This window comes from Otolemur garnettii, unplaced genomic scaffold, assembly GCF_000181295.1.
Source record: "Otolemur garnettii isolate 467f Iridium unplaced genomic scaffold, OtoGar3 scaffold00003, whole genome shotgun sequence".
Taxonomy (NCBI): Eukaryota; Metazoa; Chordata; class Mammalia; order Primates; family Galagidae; genus Otolemur; species Otolemur garnettii.
In genome coordinates, this window is record NW_003852398.1 from 14906764 (window position 1) to 14929531 (window position 22768).

The following is a 22768-nucleotide window of genomic DNA, read 5'->3' on the forward strand; positions in this document are numbered from 1 at the left end:
GCTACAGATACTGGCATGGGCGAGGAGTGAAAAGAACATTTACACACCAACTGCTAGGGGATTACTAACTCATACAGTGTTTTTGGAAAGAAGTGTGGAGAATCCTCAAAGAGCTAAAGGTAGACCTTCGATTGAGTCCACAATCCCATTATTAGCTATCTACCCAGAAGAAAAAAAAATCATTTTATCCTAAGGACATCTGTACTGAAATGTTTGTAGCAGTTCAAATCATAATCACAAAGATGTGGAAACAACCCAACTGCCCACCAACTCATGAATGCATAAATAAACTGTGGTATAGGTATACCACTGTGTAGCAGCCCATATAGCCTGTGTCTAGGAGAAGTGAGAGTTATAAGAAAAATCTGTATAGCTCAATAATGGAACACCTTGTTGCAAAGGGCATGGAGAGGGATTTAGCTCTCCTAACAAGCATGAGAGTGCTCGAGATGAGAACAATGGTGAATTGGCAGTCTCTACACCTGTAGTGTTGAGAGGCAGGAGATCAGCCCTATATTAGGCTGGAGGGGAAGGCAGTCGGGAGCATGCACGTTCTGTCACAGACCTGCTTACTCTGATTTGGTCTCCTCTCCTGCCTGCATGAACGCTACCACAGCATCTCTCTGCTGAAGATTACCAAGCTCTACTGAAAACTAAGATCTATCTATTCTAAGACTGCTTTACTCAAAGTCTATCTCGCTCTCTCTCTCCTGCTAAAGCAGATAACCCGCAGGCATCTAAGAGAAATTGTTCTTGAGCAAGGTAGCTTAGCAGTCTGTGTCTGGAACCTAGTTAAGCTGGGCCTAAGACCTGGCCAGTCCTGGGCCCTGATACCACTGAATACTATTCTGCTATAAAAAACATGGAGCTGTTACATCTTTTGTATTAACATGGATGGAGTTGAAGAACATTCTCATTAGTAAAGTATCACAAGAATAGAAAAGCAAGCACCCTATGTGTTTAATTCTAACTTCAAACTATTAGATGAACAATTACAAGCCCACACAAAAGAAAATCAGAATTAAACTCAATAAAGGGAGAGAGGGTAGGGGAGAGAGTGCTTGGTAAGCTCCCTCATAATGGGAACAGTGGGGGAATATATCGCACACCTCTTGGGTAAAGGACTCAACTAAAACTGGGACGTTACCTAAGAAATGCAAACAATGTAACCTAATCATATGTGCCCTTAATCCAAAATTTAAATAAAAAGAAATTAAGACACAAATAAATAGATGGCATATGATTTTTTAAAAAAAAATCTGGATCTATAAATTGAACCAAAAAAAGCATCTGATGAGGAATAAATTAAGGAAAAAAAAAACTTTCATTTAAAAAAATCCATCTAAATACAACTTTGTTTTAAAATAATTATAGAGGGTGGCACCTGTGGCTCAAAGGCAGAGCGCCAGCCCTATATGCTGTAGGTGGCCAGTTCAAACCCAGCCCTGGCCAAAAACTGAAAAAAAAAAATTAATAATTATAGCATACCATGAAGTACTACTCAGCTGTGAAAAGTGATTGAATAATGTATTTTGCAACAACCTTGATGGAACTGGAGACCGTTACGCTAATTGAAGTATCTCAGGAATAGAAAAACAGATGCCACATAGTCTCACTTATAATAAAGATGCTACAATAAAGGTGCTAAATGAAAGACATATATGGTTATAAAGAGTTGTAATGGACATTGGAAACTAAGAATCAGGGAGGGGAAAAGGAGGGTAAGGAATAAAAATCTACCTGTCTAGTACAATGTACCCTATTTTGGTAATAGGTACACTGAACGACCTGACCTCAGTATGATACAATTTATAAACATAACAAACACATTTGTACTCTGTAATTATTTTCAATAAAAGAATATTAAAACATAATTATAGTCAAAATGTATTGAGTATTATAGTATGCTGATATGTGGAATAGCATTGACGGCATTGACACAGGGATGGGAGATAAAACAAACAGAACTATCAGTCACTTTGTTCTAATCAATATTTTAGAATACTCCATTAACAACAGCAGGATAGATTCTTCTCAAGCTCAGGGAAACATGCAGTAAGGCAGACTACATTCTGGGCCAGAAGACACAGCCTAACATATTTATAGAATAGAATTTTAAAAGGTATATTCTAAGACCATAATGGATTAAACTAGAAATCAAAACTGAAAAACACCCTGAACATTCTAAAATATTTAATGTTAAACCACACACTTCCAAAAATCACATGGGTTGAGGAAGTCTCAAGATAAATTAAAAAAATATATATTTTGAACTAAATGAAAATTAGAATATAACTTACCACAATTTATGGGGTGCTACAAAAGCAGCGCTGAGAGGAAAACTTATAGCATTGAATTCCTACCTTAGAAAAGAAGAAATATTTAAAATCAGTGTTCTAAATGCTCACTTTGGAAACCTAGAGAAAGGAGAGAGAAAAGAAGAAAAGAAATGTCAGAGGAGAAATCACTGATGTTGAAAACAAGAAAGCAATAGAGAAAATAAGTGAAACAAAGTTTGCTCTTAGAAGAAAAAAAGATAAACATATAGCCAAGCTAACCAAGAAAATAAGACATACATTACTAATATTAAATGTGGAGGCATCATCACTTCTGATCACATAAATATTCAGAAGATGATATAGAAATATTCTGAAAAACTCAATACCCACAAATGTAAAAGTAGAAATTAAGTGGACAAATTCCTTAAAAGTCAGAAGCTACCAAAACTCACACAAAAATAATTAATAATTTGAATAACTGTATATCAACTACATAAATTGAATCAATTATAATAACCTTCTTCAAAGAAACATTTAAGAGAAAGATAATGCCTATTTTCCACAATCTCTTCCCAAAGGCAAAAAGAACCCTGCCTAACTCATCTGATGAGGCTACAGATAAAAATATTATAATACCAAACCCAAGTAAAAACATTACAAGAAAGAAAAACCATGGAACAACATCTGTCATGAACATTAATGCAAATATCCTCAACCGAACATTAGCAAAGCAAATCTACCAACGTATCATAGGAGAATAAAACATGACCAAATGGAATTTATTATAGGCATGCAAGGCAGGTTCAATATTCAAAATCAAGGTACTCGATCACATCAACATGCTGAATATGCAAAATCACACAATTATATCAATTAACATAAAACCATACTTAACAAGATCTGTATCCATTTAAGATAACAACTCTCAACAAACTAGCAATGGAGAAGAAATTCTTTGAGTTGATAAAGAACATTTATACACAGGTAGTGTTGATATCACATTTAGCTTCAAGACATGGGACACTTTTGGTTCCATAAGACAGAAAACTAAGCAAGAATGTCTTCTCTCACTAATCCCTATTCCATATTGAACTAAAATTCTAACTAAGACAACAAAACAAGAAAAGCAAATAAATGGTATATAATTGGAAAGAAGAAATAAATGTTTTGCAAAATACAGTATTACCTATGTAGAAAATTTAAACCCTATCCCTTTTCCCAATAGAAAAAAAATTCTTTTAATTAATACATACGAATAAACATAGCAAGGCCTCAGGATATGAGGTCAATATAAACAAAGCCTTCCTATGTATCAACTATAAAAAATTGAAAATTTAGTGTTAAAATATAATGCATTCACAACGATCCTGAAAAATAATACTTAACATACAAATCTAATAAAATATGTGCCTATTTTTCTTCCCATACATTTATCCACTTCTCTATCCATTCATCCCTCTATTAAAAAAAGTATGTGGGCTGGGCAGCACCTGTGGCTCAAAAGAGTAGGACGCTGGCCCCATATGTCAGAGGTGGCGAGTTCAAATCCAGCCTTGGCCAAAAAAAAAAAAAAAAAAAATTGTGGGAGTATTCTCACATTTTAAAGATACTATGGAAATGAACTAAAAATACATTGTACATAACTTTATAGGAAGATGGGCATTAAACTACCCCACAAATATTAAGTCATCCAAGCTGGCAAGTACAACAGAAGAAACAAACTTAGATGGAAGACTATTAGGGTAGAACTACCCTAATAGTTATTAGAACTAGGCTGTCTGAGAAAGTAACGCTTAAGCTTTGAAGTAAGAACAGGTAAGGTATTCAGAAGAAAGGGATAAAGTACAATCTAGGAAAATGGGACTGTAATCTAAAAGGGCACTCAAAACGATGAAGCCTATGGCTGGGAAAAGTCAACGTGGGCCCAGGGGAAGTGGGCACAAAAACCAAAAATCTGGAAATCAAGGCCCACATTAAGGATTTTAAAGTTTTTGGATCTAGTAAAGTAGATTACCTGTGTAACTCTTTATTATATTCATAAAATTAAATACAAGTGCCTCAAGTAAAAGAAAAGAGAATTAATTATGATGCTAACAGGGTGTGTCAAAGAAACCAAAGGCAAGATTATAATAGCCACAGGAAGAACCCAGGATATAACACTGAACTCTGACAGGCCTCTTTTGCCATGACTCATCTCCACATTTCTGCCTCATTCCTTTCTAACTAACCCTTTCAGCTTCTCAGGCCCCATAGCTGAACTTTACTTATAAATATAGATAAATAGGAAAGGGGAAGAACTGCCAAGATCCCAAGCTCACTTTGATATCTATTTATATCAAACTGCCCCCACATATGCCCCAAACTCATTCTTCTTGCTGTACCTTTATTTGGGTTGTATAATCAAGAATTGGCCTCTAGTCTTTTTCTATCCTCTTCTTCAAAGCCCAATTTGTGTCCCTTCCATACAACAGAGTATTCCTGGCCAGGCACAGTGACTCACATCTAAAAACCTAGCACTCCAGAAGACCAAAACAGAAGAATGGCTTGAGCTTAGGAGTTCAAGACCAGCCTGAGCAAGACTGAGGACCCTGTCTCTACTAAAAATGGAAATATTATCTGGGCATTGTGGGGACCTGGGCTCCTAGCTACTTGGGAGGCTGAGGCAGGAGTATGGCTTGAGCCAGGATCTGAGGTTGCTGTGTGAACTATGATGATGCCACTGCACTCTAACTGGGGAAACAGGGGGAGACTTTGCTTTAAAATTAATTAAATTAAAATAAAAAATACAGAAAATCTTCCTATACTACTCTATCAGTTTCTGTAGTCTCAAAACATCTAGTCTTCTATTTATATTGATATTAGCTTAAAGTTTGCCTTCAACTATTTAAAATAAATTTCTTGTTATAATTTGTATCTTACTAACAAGAATTGTAAGTATTTCGAGATGAGATTATCCCTGTATTCTTTGTATGCCTCCAACTGTACCACACACATAGGGCGTGCCCAAAAAATATTTGCATAGCTAAGTATATAACAAAGTTAGATAAGATGCATGAATATATTATTTATGAAACATATTGGAATATTTTCATCATGTGCCTTTTTTATAGGATTTGTGAAATATATTTATATATTTACCTTGGACCAGTTTCAATTTAGCTGCAGGATAGATTTAATTTACTCCATTTATCCCACAAGATGAGGAAGTATTAATATTATATCACTAGTTATTCAGGGTACTACCAGTGAGGAATAAAGTTCATTTGCATCTTACCTGGACTACTGCATCAGCCTGTACTCTGGAATCCCTGCCTGGTCTCACTACTCTTACGTTAGTCAAGCTCACTGCCATTGGAGTACTTCCAATGTGCAAATCTGAATGATTGCTGCCCTCATCAAGATTCTCCCATGGATTCTCTTGGCCAATAGGATAAAGTTCACATTGTACGTGATGCTCAAGGTCCACTGTGGTCCGGCATCTCCCTGCTTATTTCTCTTGAGTTGTCTAACGCTAGTCCTCTAGAAAGTTACTGGCCACTCTGTGTTTTCTCTCATCCAATCCATCCTGATTGAATCCCACTTACTCTTCAAGCCATAGCTCAGAAAGCTTTCTCTGCAGTCAATGAGATCAAAACCTGATGCTTTCAACCTTTAGTCACCAATGGTCATCTTGTGCCAAATCATGACTCTTTCAGAGCAGGAGTGGTGTTTCGTCTCTTTTTAAGCAGTCCCTGACACAGGGCCTGCCATTTAGTGGAGTCTCAATTAGACTGTATTGACTGGGGAAAAAAATGTACTCAAACAAGGTATTTTTAAAAGACTAAACTACTTACATGGTCAAAAGAGAAATGTCTTTATTTTGTGGGGGGAAAAAAATCAACTTTGCAATTGATGGTGTTAGTATTTCCAGAATCAAGACCGTTTAGACTACTTAAGAGCATCTTAATTAGAAATCCCTGGAAATATCTAAAGTCAAAAATTATTTTTTAATAAATAGACCTTTGTAACCTCAGTGACCATACCATCTGTTACAAATTTGAGTAACATCACTTAGAGTGAATTGCATTCTCTGAGTTTGGCCCATCACTCATCTGTTCTGTGTGGTATATGGCATGGCATTTTTAGCATGTCCAAAATGCAAGCAATTTAGCATTTATGAAAGTTCGTTGGTGATTTGAGTCATATTCAGATGGTAATTATGATTTGTTTGGAAATGGACCATAAGTCATGATTATTGTATCATATACATTGAAATGCATTTATTGACTTTCTAAGTTTTGAGTACAGTAATTACTCTGAAATGAAGCAAAGCCAATTTCACTTGTTTTGATCAACTTAAAAATGTACAAGTTAATGAGATTTGTACACTGACAGTTTTTATTGTTTTGCTTGTTCATACCGTTATGAATTTCAGCATTCAAATTTCAATAAAATATCCCTTTGATCTGCTTGGAAAAATAGGTGGGTTTTATTCTATTTTTTTTTCACCTAAGTAGTTCTTTGAGATCTTGAAGATGAATCGAGATGGGAGGGGTTTATCCAATTGCTTAGCAATAATGCAAATCTAAACCTGCACCCCACCCCCAAGACCCACCACCCTAAGAACCCCATGTACACTGCATGGGAGACTTAGAACATGGAGTGAGATGAACCCAGGTTACTTACAGTCCTAATTTTGGTCTAAAAATATAATAGGTGAGTCTTTAATTCATTCACTCATTCGTTTATTCACATGTATCTAAGTAACCACTTAGAATAGGCACCATTTTAGCACTGAAAAATTCTCAATGAAAATGAAAGACCAGCTCTCCACCCACATCAATCTTATAGTACAGAGGAGAAATGCAGGTATCCTGACAAGGTAATGCAGCAATGTGTGCTGTGATCCAAAAAACTAACGCTAAGTTTATTCACAGCAAGAGTATAAGACCCAGGCTGACACATGAAGGAAAAGAACCCTGGTGAAAGTGAGAACTCAGCTGAGAGCTGGAGAGAGAGAGACAGGAGGTACCTCATCACCTACACCCTGTAAGTAGAGACGGATATTTAGAAACCTTTGTGTAGGATTAGCTCAGACTCCTGAGAAGAAAAGCAATCTGAAATACTGGGTCCACAAAGCACTCGAATGGTCACAATGATTTCTAAAAATCCTCACTTCCCGTTTTTATTGAAGTGTGTTCCATTCATTCTTAAGTGAGTCACTGTCCCTAAAAGAGATAACCTTGTACTTTTACTTGCCTTTGAGAAAAATGCAGAGGTCTGCCAGCTTTTCCGTCTTTCATCAAAAAGGCCTTTCAGGACACTGTGTCTTTAAATGAGTCCCTTAGCAAGTCTAAATCTTAAAATCACACATCCTCACCTGAATATGCTTCAGAAGCTTTGGTGCGATGCATGAGTCCTCATTAGGAAAGTGAAGGAGTCTCGATTGTTATTCAATTTAGAGAAAATGAGACCTCATGTCTGGACAGGATAGTTTGTGGTTTTAAAAATAAATGTGAGATCTCAGAGTCAGGTGCACTTTGCTAGCTCACACTCTAAAATTCTGAATAGAAAAATGATTCCGGTCCTAGGACAACTTAGGGAAACTGTTTTTATTCATTCTTTAATTTTGCATTTTTAAAGGATCCTCAGATCTTCTGTCCATTCCCCACCAGGATCATTTAGTATATAAGTGAGAATAGTCAAGACATACTTCTTTTTCTACACTGAATTTGAAGGGTATATAATTTATCTATAATTGGAACTCTGTATGATCTAAGGCAATAAGACCTTCATTTCAAAGAGCTTCAGTTTCACCCTCTATGAAATGAGGGAACTGATAACAATTGGCAAAAACCATGAAATAATCATAATTGCCAAATTCTGCACCCAAGGCAGACATCACTAATCAATCACACCCCTCTTTCCTACTGAAGTCAAGCACAACTTCAAACTCATTCTTAGCGCAATGCTCTGAGCAGCTCTGAATCAACTGGGCCTGGGCATATAGTAAAATCTATGTATCATCATTCATCAAACAGATCACTTAGGCATCTATACAACTAATACATTTTTTTAGTTCTAATGGTATTTTCATATAAATTTTAGATGTACATTTTAGCAAGCAACAAAACAACAGCAGCAACAGAAATTCTCAGGCAAGTAAAAAGAACGATAATCGACATCAACCCAGACCCTGAAATAGCTACTATTAGCATTTTGACAATTGTTTGTAATTCTCTATATACTGCTACATTTTTCTTAAAAAGTGCTTTGGCTGCACCATTTTTTTCAATTTTCAAATTTTGTACCCACACAAACAAGTTGTTTTTTTTTTTTAATTTTGAACTTTTACAGATAGACATTTTAGTGATCTTTCTCCCATTGTGAGATCACATTCTTGCAATTTTTATCTTCCCTCTGAGAATGGAGATGCCAGTCTGACAAATTTAGGTCTTTAAAAACTGTGGGTAACAAACTGGTTCCCTATGGAAATAATCTATTCCTCGGTTTCAGAAACCCTCACATCCCAGTTATCTGGCTTCACCTCAAATCCTATGGCTAGAAGAAACCTTGGGAATATTTTTATCCTCATGATCAAACACTGCTGAAAATCTCTTTGGATCTAGGTCAAATTTCTTCTACCCATTTTTGATTGGTACCTTTCTTCTTATCTTTCCGTAGCAGCAGAAGTAATCTGTCTAAAACTCAGTTCAGACAAAGCTTCTGTGGATGACTTCTCATACTGAGACGTATCCACGTCACATTGCATGTGAAGCTGTTCGAAATCTGGCCCTTATGAATCTCTCTGTCTTTATCCCTCTAAGGGTCAGTCCTCAATCTGCTCTGAAAACATGACCGTATCTTCAGTTCTCAAAGAAATGTTATTCTCTAGAGCCTTTGTAGTTGTCCACCCTGTACTCTCTCTTTCCTTTGGCAAACTCCTGACTTCCGTGTGTATGTCTTTCACACTTTTAGTATCGATTATACTTTGTTTGGAAAGCCTTTACTGTCACAGATTAAACTGAGTGACTCTTGCTTATGTCCTCAATGGATCTAGTAATAACAGTCACAGCCACAACGGGGTACAGCCCACACTGTGGGTGCTTGGTACTCACCTCCACAAGAAATGGCATTTTACTGTGAACAAGAATAATTCTCCACCTAGGATGTTTTGGGGGAGGATACAAGTACAACGAACCCATACTAAATAGAAATATAAGGGAATTAAGGTTCTGGGAATGAGTCTTTAATTGATGATAGCCAGTGAGTTGAATAAACACCCTTAGTTTCCTCAGTGCATGACGTGAGGCTGACGAATGATTCTGGAGTGTGATCTTGTGGTCTACACCATCTCACTCAGTTCCCCCAGCAGGACTAAGCTCCAATTCCTCACCAATTCCTCAAAGTAGTAACTAGTTTGACACTATAAATGTAATGTTCTGTTACTCTGGTATCACCTAGTAAATAAACTATTTACACTAATAGTCTTGTCTTAGTATCTGCTTCTGAAAATCCCAAATCCAGATAAAGAGTAATGAATCAATAATTCCGTGCACTACCATTTAAGGAGCACTTAAATTGCAGCAGGTGCTAAATTAAGCAATTTTCATGCATTATCTAACATGAACCAAAGAACAGCACTATATGAAAGATTATTTTTTCACAAGAGATAGAAGTTGTTATTATCCTGTCATAGTTTGGATTTGTTTGTTTGTTTGTTTGTTTGTTTTGAGAAAGAGTCTCACTATGTCACCCTCAGTAGAGTGCTGTCGCAACACAGCTCACAGCAACCTCAAACTGTTGGGCTTAAGCGATTGATTCTCTTACCTCAGCCTCCCAAGTAGCCAGGACTACAGGCTCCCACCACAACACCCAGCTATTTTTGTTATAGTTGTCATTGCTGTTCAGCAGTTCCAGGCCAGACTCCAACCCACCAACCTTGGTGTATGTGGCTGGCACCCTGCTCACTGAGCTGTGGGCACCAAGCCAGTAGTTTGGATCTCAAATCTTCTTTTGTTTTGTGATTATTGTTTATTTATTGTCTTTCCTCAAGACAGAGCAACTTAACGGCAGGACCTAAGACAGTAAATGCCACCTAAAAGGATTTGTATTTTGGAAGAGCCTCTTATTTCTTTAGAAACTTTGATACCCTAGGATCCTTTGCTTTCTTACTTCTATTTCAGAATAGAAAGATCAGGATAATTTGTCTGATGTAAAAAAAAATGTATTCTTTTAAATATAAATCTGACAAAGAAAAGACATTTTTCCTCATTCATCACCTTACAGGAAATTTTAATACCCTTTTCAAAGATGGCAGCAAATTTAAATAATTTCATTAAGCCGTAATATATAGGAATGCTCCACCATATTCTTTTATACCTAAAACCTATGTCATAAAGGACATAAAAAAGTCCAGAAGACTAAAAAAGAATGTGAAAGAGTACAAAAATTAAAAGTACTAAGAAAGACAGAGTGGGTTTCTAAATGGGTTCTAAGCAACAGCTTCGAAATGGGTTCATTCTCTTCACTTATAACAACAGACACACAAACTGAGTGTTATGTTAGAAGGACAACACCAGAAAGGGTCAATTGGGAAAGATAATTTAATAAAAATTCAGTGATAGGCTATTTAAGAAATTTAGGCCTTACACACAGTCTATCTTGTATCCTAAACGTTGCCCCAGTAGTTCTCTCCATCAGTAAATCTCCATCAGTAAATAAAAGCTGTTATTATTACTATTTTAAAAAATAGGAAAGCCCAACAGTAAGAAAACAAACAAAAATAAGCGAGGGTCATCTTATCAGAGAAGATAAATGAATGAAAAATAAGCATATGAAAATATGCTCCCCATTATATATCATCAGGGAAACCAAAAGTTATAAGAATAGAATCCAGACGTTCACAGCAAAATTGAGCAAAAGGCACAGAGTGTTTCCATATACCACTCGCCACTACATATTCCCGTGATCAGCATCCTCATCAAAGTGGTTCATGTATTACAATTCATGAACCCACACTGGCACATCATTGTCACCTGAGGTGAGAGTTTACATGAAGGTTCATGCTTGCTGTTAGTCCATTCTCTGTGTTTGGACACAAATATTACTTCATGTGTGCACCATAACAGTATCATACAGAGTAGTTTCATTGCCCCCAAATCAATTCTTCTTTCCTTCCTACCCAAGTCCTTGGCAACCACTGATCTTTTTACGATCTCCATAGTTTTGCCTTTTCCAAACGTCACACAGTTGGAATTGTGCAGTATGTATGCTTTTCAGATGGATTTATTTCACTTACCAATAAGCATTAAGGTCCCTCCACATCTTTTCATAGCTTGAACATTCAGTTCCTTTTAGCACTGAACAATATTTCATTATCTGGGTGTATCACAGTTTATTTATCCGTTAACCTATGGAAGGATATCTTGATTGTTTCCAAGTTTTGGCAATTATAAATAAAGCTTCTATACACACTCATCTGAAGGTTTTTGTGTGGATATAAATTCTCTTTGACTAAAAGCCAAGAAGGAGCCTGATTGCTGGATATACAGTAAGAGTATGTGCAGGTTTGTGTGTGTGTGTGTGTGTGTGTGTGTGTGTGTGTATACATTGATTTTTATTTATTTATTTATTTGGATCCTGGTCATTTTGAACTAATTTAAAAGGTTCAGAACAATGGATTTCAAACACCAAACTAAAAAGCCTACTGTTTTATGATTAGGTTTTCAGACTGATCTCATTATACTTTTGAATACTTTTAAAGAGACGTGATTATGTTTTACTATAACAGAACATTACAAATTACATAATAAAATATGCTTAATTGAAGGTCTATAATATAATTGAGTATCAAAGAAAAGATAGTGAAAATGAAATACCCCAAATTTGGAATTGCACTCTTTACGTATGATTTAAGAGTTGTTTATACAAAACAAAGAGAGGATATATGTGGGTAATATGAATCACTGACATTGATTTATTCTTTTAGAGACAGAATCTCAGTCTGTCACCCAGGCTGGAGTGCAGTGGGATGATTGCAGCTCACTGCAACCTCCAGCTCCTGGGCTCAAGTGATCTTCCTGCCTCAGCATGCGGGGTAGCTAAGGACAGTAGAGATGTGCCACCACCACTTCTGGATAAAGTTGTTGGTTTTTGTAGAGATGGAATCTCTGGGCGTTGCACAGTATGTTCAGCTTTTTAAGAAACTGGCAAACTAACTTCCAAAGTGACTATCCCATTTTGCATTTTGCATTCATACTGTTAGTAAAACAGTTCCTAGTACTCCACATCCTCACTATCCTGAGTGCTCTGAAGTTTGAGCCTCCTAATAGGTGTATAGTGGTACCTCAATGTTGTTTTAATTTATATTTCCCTAATGATATATATGGAGGACAATATTTTATTTTTCATAAGCTTACCTGCCCTTTTTATATTTTCTTTTTAGATTTGGTCTTTGACCTATTTTTTAAAAATTTGATTATTTGTTTTCTTATTATTGACTTTTAAGAATTCTTTGTAAATTTTGGGCAACAGGCTTTTATCAGAAATAACATTTGCAGATATTTTGTCTGTAGCTGGTATTTTTATTCCTTTGACAGAATTATTTTCCAGGTAGTAATTTGTCAGCTTATCCATTCTTTCTTTCATAGATCATGTCTTTGGTGTTCTATGAAGTCGGCATCACACCAAAGACCATCTAGCTTTTTTGCTTTTCAGAGTTGTGTAGTTATAATTGCTTTTAAAATCATTTTTTCTGGGTTATATATTTATTCAATCACGTTTTCTAGTTTCATACTCAATTGTTTATGTATTTTATCTTCCCTTTACTTAGTTGCCTCGACTAGTGCTTCCAAGGCAACACTGTGCAATAATGTTAATGTGAATTGTTAAAGGATAGATTCTTTCCATCCCCAGAGCATAGTGGCATGAGTGGCGTGATCATACCTCGCTGCAACCTCGAAATCTTGGCATCAAGTGATCCTCCTATGTCAGCCTCCAGAATAGCTAGGTATATAAGCTAACTTTTAATTCTTTAGTGGAGACAAAGTATTGCTATGTTGCCCAGGTTGGTCTTAAACTCCTAGCCTCAGGAATCCTCCTGCCTCAGCCTCCTCCCAAAGTACTAGGATGACAGGCATAAGTATACCCAGCCTATTTAGATAATATTTTTATTATATCTCTCTTATACGTGATCTAATGCTATGTTTTAACGTTGCTGTTTGAACTAAGATGTATTAGAGAACAGGTTTTTTTCTCTACTCAAACTCTTTTTTTTTTTTTCATTTTCACATTAATGTCTAACTTGATTGCGTTTTCAGAAGTGAATGATTTTTATGAAATATCTAACTCCAGATATTTATACCATCTACTGAGGTCTATTCTAGGGCTTACTATGTGATCAATTTGTATAAGTGGTCCAAAGGTCCTTGAAAATAAATGTATTCTCTATTCTCATATCTACCTATTTACTTGAAGTGGCTTATTATTTCTCTTTTCTTATTATTTATTTTTAGTCAATTTGAAATATCATGAACTAAAGGAAATATCAACCTTACTTTTTTTTATAAATCTTTCCTTTCTTTCTCTATTAATTTTATAATCTGAATTCCGTTCTTCTAAATCCTGTTTCAGAAAGATTCATGACATAGAGATCTTCATTCTTCCCCATTGTTTTCATGTTTAATGTCTTGTGCTTTGAGTTCATCGCTATGTGATAGAAGCCTTATGATCCCTGCTTGATCTGCACCCAGTTTTTACTTTCCTTTTTCCTTCTATTTGTAGATCTTTGTCTTTTGATAATCAATTTACAACATTTATATATATTGATAAAAATGTGATTTATTGAGTTCCGTTGTTTCAGTTTCTGTCTCCCGCTTAATGTCTTCTTTATGCTGAAGATGTTACTAACATGTTAAAATCAACAATTAGTATTTTATTGTTTTAATTCTTGGGCTGGATGTTTACTGGACTTGAAAATTTTTTTACATTAAGAAATTCATTAGCAAAAAACTCTGTTTTCACCATTCTGTGCTTTTTTTTCCCTTTAGTCTCTTCAGGTTCAGATCTTCCTTTACTATAGAACAGAATCTCTTTTATTGTTTTTTTACACTATTTTGCTATTTTATTTTATTTGTCTTTTACCTTCAAGAACCTCAAAAATCTATTTCGCTTTTCTTCTATATCTATAGCTTTCTCTCAAAAGACTATTAAGGGTCTATTCTTTTTCCACTTGATTTTGCTGGCTTTTCTTCTTTCTTTTCTCTCTCTCTCTCTTTTCCTCTCTTTTTCTGTCTTTTTTTTTCTGTATCACTAAAAATTTAGTAATAATTTAGTAATATCTTCCCTCCTCTTTGCTGTTTCTAATCTGACTCATATTTTGGCAATGATTTCATGTTCCTAATTGCAGTCAGTTTATTTTCAACACTTGTTTTCTTTTGAACCCTCTGTTCTTTCATCTATCTCTGTCTTCTTTGAGAATCTGTTCCAATGAGGTCTTTAAAAAATACTCTAGCAATGTGGATGCATATTGGCTTGAACTGTTACGCTCTCTTGCGGACTTCTTACTCTAATTTTTATTTTTACATCTGCCTTTATTTTTTAAAATAAAATCTATGTATGTCACATGTAACATGGGTCTCAAGATTGAATAGATTTTGAATCACTGAATTAGGAGCATTGGCTATCGGTCTGCTACGTGGTGAAGTCAAATCTGACAAAAACACCACTGTAACAATGGGGCGTGGCAACAGCTGTCTGTTCAGAAGTGTTATATTCGAACTCTTTCTTGCCAGTTGCCTACAACCAAATCTTGTGTAAAATGTGTACAGCCACTGCTCTGGTTATTCATATCCTATTTATTCATCCACTCTGTCTTTTTATATTCCATTAAAAATATTCTCATTGTGCTATCAATAACCTTTCTTTAGCTTACTCATTTCTTCTACCTCTAAAAGTTACTTCTTTTGAACCCTCTGACTCACTTGAGATGGTTTAACAATTTTCTCTTTTTGAAAGTCTTCTCTTGAATTTTAAACATACTAAAGTTTTAATTGTCTATCACTTAATAACTCGTTAATGTTATCCAAAAGCTACCCATCCACTTCCAATTAACTCCTGCCACAGTTCAGTTTTCATCTTTCCTTCTTGTTAGCTTTGCTTATTTACTGTTGGTAATAATACTGTGGGCTTATCACTTCATATAGACACTTACAAATCTTAGACTTCTCTATTGACCTCTTAGCATGAACACCTGGGCCACTAGACAGCTAAATCCTGGTATCCTTCCATCATTACAAGCTCATAATATTTGCGTGAACTGTTTAGTTTCCCACACAAAATTTAACTTTTTTGTTGTTGTTTCTAATTCCGTGAAATGAAGCACAGCTCAAATCGTTCAGTGTGCAGCCTAGACAATTGGGCCAATATCCTGAATAATTCCCTATATTTTCCATCACATTTACTCAAATCTTTTAAATGTAATCATTTTAATATCACTAGATTCTGTTTTCTCTTGAGTATAACACACATTTAATTAGCCTTCCAAATTCTATTTGAGCCCTTCCAATCAGGTAACTGCACTTGCCATTAGTGTTATTTTTCTTTAACATAAATCTTATCATGTCCTGTGTCCACAAACGTCTTTACTATAAACCCAGTACCTCAAGGTATAGGTCAAAAATTTCAAGATGCATATAATTGCCCCATAATAAGTATTCCCTTGCACACTATTCCATACTAATCTATTTTCATTATTCCTAGCCCTTTTACTTGCTGATTTCACTAAACTAAAATATTTGCATACCCATGGATAGAAAAAGGTTTTAAGACTTAACAAAACTGTCACTTCCTCCACATGAAAATTGTCTGGGTTTGTTCATCCATCTGTTCTTAGGCCATCATCATGGTCTCTCCTACAGGAAGTCCTTCCTGAACTCTTTTGACTTTATCCCTGTCCTCTTCTTCCCATTGTCATTTGTGCCACGCTCAGAGGCTCTGCACTTCCTTATTTATATTATCCTAAATTGCACACATATTTGAGCAAAATTAACTTTTTCATATTTAAAAATAAAAATACATTTTTTTTGGTCTTTGTATTTTCAGTGACTAGCACCATTCTTGATTGAGTGGAGATAAGTAAATGTTGTATTCTGAAAATGACAGTTTTAAAATTAAAAAATTGCTTAATAAATTAATAAATTGCTTCAATATAAATCATTCTAGACGTTCTCTGTATAGAGTAAATAGTTCTGCTGATCTATTTCAATAGTCCTTAGGAATTTCTATGTATTATAGTGCAATAAAAAAATACATATGCATAGTAATGTCAGTAATACATAAGAAAATTCTAACTGATGCTTGGTGTTCTGCTTGGCTAATATGAATATATGAATGCAATTTGAAAATATGTCCATTCTCTGATGGCTTTGTTAGTCAGTTGGATGAGAGTTTTCCAAACTGCATATGGAAGCAACACACTGTATCCTATGATAGAATTAATGTACACAATTATGATCTAATAAAAAATAAATTAAAAAAATGAAAATATGTCCATTCAAATGGAAAAAGAAATTTCTTTTTAAGAAATAAATAGAAGTATTTTAGTGATATATATCACTTCCTGGTAATTTCTGAAGAATGATGCCTCATGTCGACGTATCTCTAAAGCCCATTAATGTCTACACTAAAGTTTCATTTTTTTGTTTGTTTGTTTGTTTTAATTTGGGGGCAGGAGAACCTTAAAATGGTATTCTTGAAAACAATAAAGTATTCTGACTATTTGAATAAAGTCTAAGAAAATTCTTATTTTTAAAACCATGCTCTAATAGCAATATCATTATAAGAAATGATATTCAGGCCTAAGAAATACCTAGATCTATCTACCTGCCTAAAAGAGTAAATATATTACTCTTTTAAAGTTTTGAAATGAATTTTGTGGTTTATCTTACTCTTGCTTCATATATGTTAATGTATTTATGAGAAGTTGTGACGGAACTACCATTGTTTGTAGGTAAAAAAAAAAAAAAATGACTCTTTTCTGCAAAGAGGTTATTTGTACCATATTCCAAAATGGTATTGCTATTGGAGCATGATTTTTCATTTGCATTTTTATAATAGTAGGAATAACTTTACCTTGAGACAACCACATTTTTCTCCCAAGTTCTCCCTTCTGCGTATAGATTTAAAAAACTGTAGCAGTAACAGTTTTGAGAAGTTTAATCTGTAGTCCATGAATAAGGATGGAACAACCCATACTTACCTTTACATTCTCTTTACAGAAATAAATGTGACAATTTGCAACAATTTCTGCATTGTTCCCTAAATATTTGAACATATCATTAGTAGTCTTTTTTAAATATTAAAAAGATCAAAACCAAAGTTGTGGTAAGCACTTGATAACCTTTGCCCTTAATTTTCTATTTCATATGATACACTCATTACTAAGTCTTTTTCCCCTCCATTCTACATACACCCAGTGAGAGTCAGATATATTTGTATTTATTCCACAGAATGAGCAAATAAGATCATTCATGAAAATGGCATTGAGGTTTTGTTACCCATGCAGAAGTTTATAATTACACTTACAATAAAGCTTGACCTCATGACATACTAAGTAGATTCGTTAAATTTTAGAGTTGCATTCTGCCTGTACATAATTTTCCACATTAAAGATTTTACAGATAAATCCAGAATACATAATGCAGCACAGCAAGTAAGATTATGTATCTTAGATTCAGGAATAGAAATTTTGAATATAAGTAGTGTTTCCATACACTAACAACAAACAGTTTGAAAAAGAATTCAAGAAAACAATCCCATCTACAATGGCCACAAAACTAAAATACTTAGAAATACATGTAATCAAGGAGTAAAAGATCTATACACTAAAAATATTGATAGAGAAGACATAAATTAAAAGGAAGATTTTCTGTGCTTATGGACTGATGGGATTAATATCATTAAAATATGCTTTCTACCCAAAGTAATCTACCTATTCCATGCAATCTATATCAAAATTCCCATGGCTTTCACACAAGTAGGAAAAAATCCAAAAATTAACATAGAACAAAAAAACAAGCTCAAATAGACAAACCCAATTTGAGCAAAAAAAACACATCTCAAGGTTTGCTGTACTTATTTTCAAAATATATAATAAAATTATAGTAATCAAACAGCATAGTACTAGGACTAAAACAGACACATAGATGAATAGAACATAATAGAGAGCCAGAAAATAAATTCATGCTCTTACAATAAATTGATTTTGACAAAGTTTCTAGGAACTCACACTGGACAAAGGACAGTCTCTTTAATAAATGGCTTTAAGAAAACTGCATAGTCATATCCAGAAAAATAAAATGGACCCTTATACCATATACAAAAATAAATTTAAATAGATTAAAACTTAAAAATAAGACCTGAAACAATAAAACTATTTGAAGAAAACATGGTCTAGGCAATGACTTTTTTTGATTTGACCCCAAAAGCATAGGCAGCAAAAGCAAAACTAGACAAGTGGGATTGTATTAAACTGAAAAGCTTCTGCATTGTATAGGAAACAATTAAAATACTGCCAAGTGTCAACCTATGGATGGGGAGGAAAATTGTAAATCATACATCTGATAAGGTGTTAATACTCACAATTTATATGTAACTCCAATAGCTCAATAAAAAGAAAATAAATAACACAATATAAAAATGAACAAAAGACACAAAACACATTTCTCAAAAGAAGACATGATAATAGCCAACAGATGCATGAAAAATGTTCAACATTACTCATCATTAGAGAAATGAAAATCAGAGCCATGATGATACCTCCTAGAATGGCTATTATCAAAAAGACAAATATTGGCAAGGATGTGGAGAAAAGGGAACTCCTGTACACTGTTGGTGAGAATTTAAATTAGTACTATATGGAGTCAAAAAATTAAAAATAAGAACTACCTTATGATCCAGCATTCTCACTTCTAGGTATGTACCTAAAAGGAATTGAAATCAGTATATCAAAGAAATGCCTGTACTCATATGTTCATTCATTATTCACAATAGCCAGCTAATGGAATCAATCTAAATGTCCATCAACAGATGAACAGATAAATAAAATGAAGAAGGAAATCTTGTCATTTGTGACAACATAGATGAACCTGAAAACATTCTGTTAAGTGAAATAAGCCTGGTACAGAAAGACAAATACTGCATGTTCTTACTTGCATGTTAAGTCTTAACAAAGTTAAACTCATTGAAACAGAGTAGAAAGGTGATTACCAAAGGTTGGGGTGGTGGTCAGGAATAAAGTGATATCTGCTAAAGTGCTCATGTTTCAGTCAGACAGGGGGAATAAGTCTTTGAGGACTATATGTAATAATAATGTGTGTTTCAGAATTGCTAAGAGAGTAAATTTTAAATGTTCTAATCACAAAAAAACTGGTAAATATGTCAGGTAATGGGTTGTTGATTTGCTTGATTTAATTATTCCATAATGTATACATATATCAAAACATGTTATTGTATTCCATTGACATATACAATTATTTGTCAATTAACCAAAAACAAAGAAAAAAGGTGAGGAAAACAAAAAAATATATATTTAACTAATGGATAAGAAAATGGAATCAAGGAGAAAAAGAAAAAACAATTCTACTCAGTGAAATAGACCAAAGATGTGACCAGTGACAAGTGGATAGATTTATCCAATGATATGCTATAAACCATAATGGTTAGATAATAATTCTTGATAGATCTTAGATTATTTTGATTCTGTTAATTCCTATTTTTGTTCAAGCTGAATAATAAGTTATCTTAAACTACAGAAATTTATTTACCAAATTTCTGGAGACTATATGCCCCAAATCAAAGTCTAATGTGATTGTTTTCTGGTTAGGATTCTTTCTGGCTTATAGACAGGCGTCATCTTTTTTCTATATTCTGAACTTGCCTTTCCTGAATGTGTGTGTGGAGAGTGAGTGAGAGACTGAGAAAGAGAGAGACAGCCAGCCACCAGCCAGACAGGCATATCTTAGTCTTCTTATAAGGTCACCACTAATCCTACTAGAATAGGGCTCTACCCTAATGAATCACAAGGTAGAAATATTTTTGGCTGTGTGGATCATTTTATAATGCTTGAGTCATGGTTATTATTGTGCCCAACACCCAGCTAGCATTCATTGTACCCACTAGGAAAGTGTTCATCCATCCCCTCCACCCACCTCCTCCCTTCCTCCTGTTTGATTTCTGCCGAGTTTTACTTCCCTCTATGCACACATGTGCTCATTGGTTGGTTCCAATTTAATAGTGGGTACATACGGTGTTTGCTTTTCCATTCCTTAGATACTTCACTGAGGATAATGATCTCCAGTTCCATCCAAATTGCTTCAAAAGGCACTAAGTCTTCCTTCTTCATGGCTACATATTGCTCCATGGTATACATATACCACATTTTATTAACAATCTCATGAACTGATGGTACTTGTGTTGATTTCACATCCTTGCAATTGTCAATCATGCTGCAATAAACATTCAAGTGCTTGTGTCTTTTTGATGAAAATGTTTGTTTCCCTTTGGGTAAAAACATAGCAGTGGGATCGTTGGATCAAAATCTAAGTACACTTTTAGTTCTTTAGAATTCTCCCCAAACCGTTTTCCATACAGGTTATGTCAATTTGTAACCAAATCGACAGCATATAATTTTCCTTTCTCTCTGCATCCTTGGCAACATCTACTATTTGGGGCTTTTTTAATAAAAGCAATGTAGTATGGTAACAACTCAAGGTAGTTTTAATTTGCATTTCCCTGATAATTAATGATGTTGAACATTTTTTCATGTTTTATGGCCATTTCTCTATTTTCTTTTAAAAAGCTTCTGTTCATGTCTTTTGTCCACTTTTTGATGGAGTTGTTTGATTTTATTTCTTGTTGTTTTGAGTTCATTGTAGATTCTAGTTATTAGTTCTTTATCAGATGTATACCTTGCAAATATTTTCTCCACCCTCTGTAGGTTGTCTATTTGCTATTAATTATTTCCTTGGCTGGGCAGAAACTTTTTAATCCAATCACATCTTATTTATTTATTTGTTTGTTTGTTTGTTATTGCTGTGATTGTCATTGGTGTCCTCATAAATCCTTTACCTAAGCTAATATCTAGAAGAGTTTTTCTAACATTTTCCTCTAGAATTTTTATGGTTTCGTCTCTTAAATATAATTCCATTATCCACCTTGACTTAATTTATGTAAGTGGTGAGGGATGTGAATTCTGGTTCATTCTTCTGCATGTGGCTAATTTTCTCAGTACCATTTAATGAGTGAGGACTCTTTTCTTTGGTATATATTGTTGTCTGTTTTCTCAAAATCAGTGGCTGTAAGTGTTCTGACAATTAAGTTCAATAACTCATCCTACAAAAAGTGCTACATAACCTCTCATTGCTGAATATCACTATGGTCACCTTCAAAGTACTCTTCTTGGAAAGTTATGCACTGACACTAAGGCCTAGTCCACCCTTCAAAGCAATTTTAGAACTCTTTTTCTGCAATGACCATTAGAGCTTTCATTGTATTAACCTTGATGTCCTGAATGTTATCAAAATGTCTTCCTTTCAATATTTCCTTTATCTTAAAGAAAAAAGTCATTGGTGGCCAGATCAGGTGAGTAAGAAGGGTATTCTAATACAGTTATTTGTTTACTGGCTAAAATTCCCTCATAGATAGTGCCATGTGAGTTGGTGCATTGTCATGATGCAAAACCCATGAGATGTTGGTAAAATGTTCAGGTCATTTTCATCTAACTTTTTCATAATCTTTTCAGTGAAGACTTGGTTAACTGTCTAGATGGTACAAATTCATAATGAATTCTCCATAAAATCAAAAAAGATTAGCAACATTTTTTTCACTCTTCTTTGAAATTGATGGAACTTTTGTGGTTAGGGACAATTGACTGACTCCCACCATGGACTTTGACACTTTGTTTCAGGGTCATATTCATATACCATGCTTCATCACCATTGATCACAAAAGCCAAAACATCATCTTGCCTCTCCAAAATGTCTTGGCAAACTTTGACTTTCCTTTTCTTTTGTTCATCAGTGAGTTCCTTCAGGACCGTTTTGCACACATGGTCCCGAAAATCTCATGCCAAGATTTTCAGTTAAGATTTTCCTGTTTCTCTATGGATGTTTACTTGGTCTACTATATGTCTCACAGCCAGTTAACAAGTTTGATGCATTTTGACAAATTTTTGCAATGTTTTTGTCAGTTTTGCTCCTGGCTGCCCTGAACTCTCTTCATCAGTGATAGTTTCTCTCTCTTCAGGAAAATGATTACTCTATTTGCACACTGTCGTTTCATGACAGTATCCCCATAAACTTGGACCAACATGTCCTCCCTAATCTTTTTTTATTTATACTCTTGCCAAATTTAAAAAGAAATTTATGTTTGTTTTAATTTAAGTTCCCACATTCTCAGAACAGCACACAAAAATCACACAACAACTGGGGCGGCACCTGTGGCTCAAGGAG